General features: G+C 38.2%; 1 protein-coding gene and 1 long non-coding RNA gene across 3 annotated transcripts in view; one reads left to right on the top strand and one right to left on the bottom strand.

Annotated features, from left to right (window-relative positions):
• The window catches only part of SYT1 (synaptotagmin 1), a 564,805-nt gene that overhangs the window by 319,468 nt on the left and 238,237 nt on the right, over positions 1 to 7,100 (bottom strand). The window lies entirely within an intron of this gene.
• LOC114486414 (uncharacterized) overlaps positions 1 to 7,100 on the top strand; it is a 336,818-nt gene that overhangs the window by 275,331 nt on the left and 54,387 nt on the right. For both annotated transcript variants that reach the window (XR_008617545.1, XR_003680068.2), the window contains exon 2: positions 2,667 to 2,784. This is a non-coding gene — a long non-coding RNA (uncharacterized lncRNA). The remainder of the gene's footprint in view (positions 1 to 2,666; positions 2,785 to 7,100) is intronic.

Below are 7,100 nucleotides of genomic sequence, written 5' to 3'. Positions count from 1 at the left end.
ATAGCTATAAACTTCCCTCTTAGAACTGCTTTTGCTGCATCCCATAGGTTTTGGATCATCGTGTTTTCATTGTCATTTGTCTCTAGGTATTTTTTGATTTCCTCTTTGATTTCTTCAGTGATCTCTTGGTTATTTAGTAACGTATTGTTTAGCCTCCATGTGTTTGTGTTTTTTACGTTTTTTTCCCTGTAATTCATTTCTAATCTCATAATGTTGTGGTCAGAAAAGATGCTTGATATGATTTCAATTTAATTAAATTTATTGAGGCTTGATTTGTGACCCAAGATGTGATCCATCCTGGAGAATGTTCCTTGCGCACTTGAGGAGAAAGTGTAATCTGCTGTTTTTGGATGGAATGTCCTATAAATATCAATTAAATCTATCTGGTCTATTGTGTCATTTAAAGCTTGTGTTTCCTTATTTATTTTCATTTTGGATGATCTGTCCATTGGTATAAGTGAGGTGTTAAAGTCCCCCACTATCATTCTGTTACTGTCAATTTCCTCTTTTACAGCTGTTAGCAGTTGCCTTGTGTTTTGAGGTGCTCCTATGTTGGGTGCATATATATTTATAATTGTTATATCTTCTTCTTGGGTTGATCCCTTGATCATTATGTAGTGTCCTTCCTTGTCTCTTGTAACATTCTTTATTTTAAAGTCTGTTTTATCTGATAATGAGTATAAGTACTCCAGCTTTCTTTTGATTTCCATTTGCATGGAATATCTTTTTCCATCCCCTCACTGTCAGTCTGTATGTGTCTATAGGTCTAAAGTGGGTCTCTTGTAGACAGCATATATAATATACATGTATACATACATATATGTATGTATGTATACATACATATGTATGTATGTATATGTATGTATGTATATGTATATGTATACATATGTGTATGTATACATACATATGTATACATATACATATATAATATACATGTATCCATTCAGCACTGTTGCTTGTCTGTAAAGCTTTTGCTTTCTCCATCAAATCTGAATGAGATCCTTGCCGGGTAGAGTAATCTTGGTTGTAGGTTCTTCCCTTTCATCACTTTAAGTATATCATGCCACTCCCTTCTGGCTTGTAGATTTTCTGCTGAGAAATCAGCTGTTAACCTTATGGGAGTTCCCTTGTATATTATTTGTCATTTTTCCCTTGCTGCTTTCAATGATTTTTCTTTGTCTTTAATTTTTGCCAATTTGATTACTATGTGTCTCAGCATGTTTCTCCTTGGGTTTATCCTGTATGGGACTTGCTGTGCTTCCTGGACTTGGGTGGCTATTTCCTTTCCCATGTTAGGGAAGTTTATGACTATCATCTCTTCAAATATTTCCCCTGGTCCTTTCTCTCTCTCTTCTCCTTCTGGGACCCCTATAGTGTGAACGTTGTTGTGTTTAATGGTGTCCCAGAGGTCTCTTAGGCTGTCGTCATTTCTTTTCATTCTTTTTTCTTTAGTCTGTTCTGCAGCAGTGAATTCCACCATTCTGTCTTCCAGGTCACTTATCCGTTCTTCTGCCTCAGTTAATCTGCTATTGATTCCTTGTAGTGTAGTTTTCATTTCAGTTATTGTATTATTCATCTCTGTTTGTTTGTTCTTTAATTCTTCTAGGTCTTTGTTAAATATTTCTTGCATCCTCTTGATCTTTGCCTCCATTCTTTTTCCAAGGTCCTGGATCATCTTCACTATCATTATTCTGAATTCTTTTTCTGGAAGGTTGCCTATCTCCACTTCATTTAGTTGTTTTTCTGGGGTTTTATCTTATTCCTTCATCTGGTATATAGCCCTCTGCCTTTTCATCTTGTCTATCTTTCTGTGAATATGGTTTTTGTTCCACAGGCTGCAGGACTGTTGTTCTTCTTGCTTCTCAAAAAGTCATTATTTTTAAACAATATGATTGTTCACATAGAAATTCTGAGATAATTTCCTTATAATTATTACTACTAATAAGAGAGATCAGTAATGTTGCTGAAGGTCAGCTTTGCCTATCCCTGGGCTCTAATCCCGTAACCAAAGTCACAGGGTCATAGTGCTCCTGGGAAATCGTTCTGAAGTCTAGAAGTCTAAGATCAAGGTATCTGCAGGTTTGGCTTCTCCTGAGGCCTCTCTCCCTGGTTTACAGATGGTGCCTTCTGGCTGTATCCTCACGTAGTCTCTTTCTCTGGGCAAGTTCATCCCTTGTGTCTCGAAGCGGGGGTTTTTGTGTCAGAAAGACTTAGTTTCAGATACTGGCTGTGCGTCTTTGTGGATGTGTGACCTTGGACAAGTTGGTTAGCCTTGTGCAGATTCAGATTTATGTATAAAACTCCATGCTAACGTCTCATTCATATAAGTAGCAGAAGAGAAGATGAAATAAAGAATGTAAAACTCCTATCATTTGGCACATCCAAGAAACTTATTAAATGGTAGCTAAGATGAAACGTAAGCCCAGAGAGATTAAGTAAAAACATAACCAAACAAACTCTTGGGAAAGCAAAACAAATTTTAAAAGATCATGGACTACCTCTCAGATTTCAGGTGTGCATATGTGCACACAGACGCAGACACACACAGACACACACTAAAGTGACTAACCTTCTGGTCTCACCCTGAAGGAGGTGAGGAAAGCACGGGTCTTCTCTACTTAGGAACTAGCAATGTAACTTTCTTTTTATTTTTTTAAATCCACCAGCTGCCATCTGCAAGCTGGAGACCCAGGAAAACTGGTGGTGTAAATCAGATGGAGTCCCAAGGCCTGAGAACCATGGAAGCCCAGGGCAGAAGATAGATGCCCCAGCTCAAGCAACTGGGTAAGAAGAAAGAGGGAGGAATTTCTCCTTTCCCCACCTTTTTTGTTTTTTATGTATATGTATAGCTGATTCACTTTATTATACAGCAGAAACTAACACACCATTGTAAAGCAATTATACTCCAATAAAGATGTTAAAAAAACACAACACACACACACACACACACACACACACACACACACAGAAAAAAGCAACGTAACTTTGAAAGTCCTGCTTTTTGATTTCTAAGTAGGATCCTTGAAAGTTAAAATTTCCATCATTGTTAAATATACAGTAATAGTTGTGATACACACACACACACACACACACACACACACAGAAAAAAGCAACGTAACTTTGAAAGTCCTGCTTTTTGATTTCTAAGTAGGATCCTTGAAAGTTAAAATTTCCATCATTGTTAAATATACAGTAATAGTTGTGATATGTTTTGACATTATTTTTTGGAGAAGGCAAATAGGCCATTTTTCAGAAGTCAGAAGGAATGCTTTCCTCCTTGAATATGGCTGGGTAAGGCCTTATTTGACAAGATCTTAGCATTATTTTATGAGCAGTTTGATTTTCCACAGGGAGTTAGATTTCATAGTATCTTATAGTGATACTAGCTCCTATGGGCATTGATAAGAAAAGGAGAACGACATTTCTGCAGCCCCTTGTAAAACTGCTTTCTAAGACCTCAGATGTTTAAACCTTGTGGCTAGATGGTATCAGCGACCTTTGGCTAATGGACTGTCTGGCAGTCTCATGCATCATTAAAGGATGAGAATATCTTACTTGAATTTTGTAAACCAGGGAATATATATTGGAGATCTCTCAGAAGTATGGCTGACATCCCTTAGACTAATTTAGAGGAACTAGGCCCATTCAGGGGCTCTTGGACTTTGACTACAGTGGTAAAGGAACAAATCTGTGCTCTTGGGACAGTGTCAAATGTTTTTGTTTCATCCCATGTCCCTTTTTATGCTACGCGTTCTACCTTGAGTCACTGCATCCACACCTATGACTTCAGCCTTTCTGCCTATTAGACTCCCAAATATATAACTCAGCTTAGCTCACAGGATCCTTATACTCAGCACTTCCAGAATCAGCTATATTATCTTCCTCATGCTGATTCAACCCCAGCCAATATCTTTTATTCTCTATTTTGGTTAATGGCACCTGGGAATTAAAACCTTTACTTCTGCCTTCTCCCTCATCCTGCCCTCCTCCACTTTGTCATGAATTGATGTGGATTCTGATTCCTGTAAATCTCTTGATTCCGTCCAGCCTCTTAATCCCCTTGACTCTGTCCCACCTCACTCTGACTATGGCCACAGACTTTTTTTTTTTTTTTTTTGCGTACTCTCAACCGCTGCGCCACCAGGGAAGCCCTAGCCATAGACTTTTATGTGAACTTAGTACCTATGTTAATTCGTCTTCCATGCTGTTTCGATGTGATGATGGCATGCCTCTGCTCATAATCTTTCAGCATTTGCCCAGCTAGCATCTGGTCCCTCGCCTTTCACTACTCTTCCTTCCAGTCCCATCTAACTTCTTTTCTCCAAATGGATCATATCATGGCCTTCCTCTATTCCCTTTATCATATTGCTTTTTTTTTTTAAACCTAAAATGCCTTCCTTCATTGGCAAACTCCTACTCATCCCTTAAGATTGAGCTAAATATCACCTTTGCAGTGAAATATTCCTTGACTGACCCAGAAAAAGTCAAAGCCCTCTCCTCTGGATAATATCTATTGAAGCATGAATCACACTTAATAAAGTTTGTTTATGTGTCTTGTCTCTCAGGAGTTTAGAAGATCCTTCTGAGCAGGTATACCATACACCTAGCAAATATAACTTTCATGAGCTCCAATACTGCTTAGGCTTCTCCAGTGCTCTCACATATTCAATTATGAGGGATCACTGGGTTGACAGATAAGACAGGAAAGTGTGAGAGGTCTTATGGGAGATCAGAATAGTAGGGGAGAGGGAAGGAGGAAGAAGAACAAAGATGGAGGCAGATAGTTTGGAATGAAGGGCACTTGGCTGTAAGTGGGGCTAGCGGAAAACAAAATGGTGTCCTCCACCTCTAATTTGATTTATTGTTATCAAAATTTGAACAGTTTGTACCAACTTAAAATGACATCTAGTCTCATATCTTTAAAAACTTTTTTAAAGAAACAGTTTTACTACAACAGAAATGATTTTTTTTTCAAGTGAAAAAGAATCTGTTCTATCTTCAAGAAATCTGTCACTCACTAAAAGCAAGCAGGAGGTATAATAAATACACGCTTACTGAAAAGACAAATCTCAGAGAAAAGTAGAGACACATCTTAGGCTACCTGTCCTACCTCACTAGGGTGTAAACCCACAAAAGACAAGCTACAGAGATGATTTTCACCCCCATGCTTTCACACTGTTGTTGTTGGCATAATTGCATGGGGAACAATCAATGCCATACAAATGTTTCGATACAGATGCGTTTTTCTCTGAGTTTTGAGTGAATTAGAGTAAAGATAGATGAATGTGCACAAGGAAGGAGAAACTACATCTGTGTATTTTTCTTCAAGTAGACCAGGGTTCAATGTGACCTGGAGTTTAGTAAATTAAATGTAAGAGACACATTGAAATGTTGCTTTTGACTCTGGTATGAGGCAAAATAAGGAAGTAGCAGGATGCTAAGAGTTGTTTGCAGGATGTGGAAGTGAGGGTTCCCCTTCTTTGTGGTGCTAAGCAGATATCTGGAACTTTGTCAGCAACCCCAAGCATGAGTGGTTTGAATTTATACAACAGCAGACCCAGGAAACCTACAGTCTCAACTAGAGTTTCTATATGGGCACAAACCATTTCTTTTCAATTTACTTCCACAATTACCGAGTACACACTATGTGCCAGGCACTGTGCTGGGCAGTGATGACACAAAGGTGAATAGTGTACCAGGGAATTTTTAATCTAGTGGGAGAGCAAACCACATAAACAGTTAGCTCAATATAATATGATAAACATGAAGATCCTTAGCTCAAGTTGTTTTGAAAATTTTAACTGTTGCCAATCAACTAGTAAATGTAGCTTAATGCTACATTTGTAGCATTAATAATGCACAATAAGCGCACATAATGCACTTCTTTCCAGTTTTAATCCTCATTTTACCCGATTCTGCCCTGATTCAGAGCCTAACAGTCTTTCTCTTTTCTGAGTCTTATCCCCACCTCTCACTTTGGATCTTCAAGCCATCATAGTATCTTTCTTCATTTTATTTCTATCCATCTTTCCTAACCCAAGTCAATCCCTTGGTCTTTTGCAATACCATATATTCATCAATTTATTTAGGGTTAACTTGTTTAAAATTAAAATCTCGATTTTTGCTGCCAGTTATCTTCCTCATAAATCTTTCTCCATCTCAAGAAATGCCAGCTTTGGTCTACCTGCTTAGGCCAAAATTCTGGAATCTACTTTTCTTGAACACCATGTATCCAATCCATCAGTGAATTCTGCCTGGTAACCCTCAAAATACATCCAGATTTTGACCACTTCTCTCTGCACCCCTTCATCACTCAGCCCTCCCCAATTCTGGCCCAAAGCCACCATTTTCTGAATCATCTTCTACCGGGTCTACTCTCTCCATCCTTGCCCTTCTTCAATCTATTCAGTGTGTAATTCATTCAAAGCATAAGTTAGATCCTTTTTTGGCTTAAAATTCTAAATTTTTAGCATGCTTATAAATTCCTATGCAATCTGTGCCTTCCCTCCTCCAGCACATCTTTCAACTTCATTTCCTTTTACTGTCTCCATCTGTTTGTCTGCTCTAGCTACACTGTAAACTCCATGAAAATTAGCTTTTGTTTTGCTCACAATTAGCGTTGAAAACACTATCTGGCATTCTACTACTACTGCTACTAGTAATAATAACTGGCTTATATAACACTGATTTTGAGCCCAGCACTATTCTATGTTACTAGCATATATTATTTATTCCTCGTAATAATCTTGAGAGGTATGATTATTATGCTAATATTACAGATAAAGAATTGAGGCACAGAGAGGTACTATGCACTTGATAAATATTTGTTGAGTTATCTCATTCAGGTAACAGTCACTGAGAGCCAGTTTTCTAACTTATAAAATAAGATAGATATTGGTTTGCATACCTCAAGGGAAGAAATGAGTGGGCGAATATGTTAACAAACTTCCCATCACTGCCTGTCATCATTTTACCCTTTTTTTTTTTTTTTTTTTTTTTTTTTTTGGCGGAATCTTAGTTCCCTGACCAGGGATCAAACCCGTGCCCCCTGCAGTGGAAGCACGGAGTCTTAACCACTGGACCGCCAGGGAAGTCCCTAC

Source organism: Physeter macrocephalus, chromosome 6 (assembly GCF_002837175.3).
Source record: "Physeter macrocephalus isolate SW-GA chromosome 6, ASM283717v5, whole genome shotgun sequence".
In the NCBI taxonomy this organism is placed as follows: domain Eukaryota; kingdom Metazoa; phylum Chordata; class Mammalia; order Artiodactyla; family Physeteridae; genus Physeter; species Physeter macrocephalus.
This window is presented reverse-complemented; position numbering and strand designations above follow the sequence as displayed.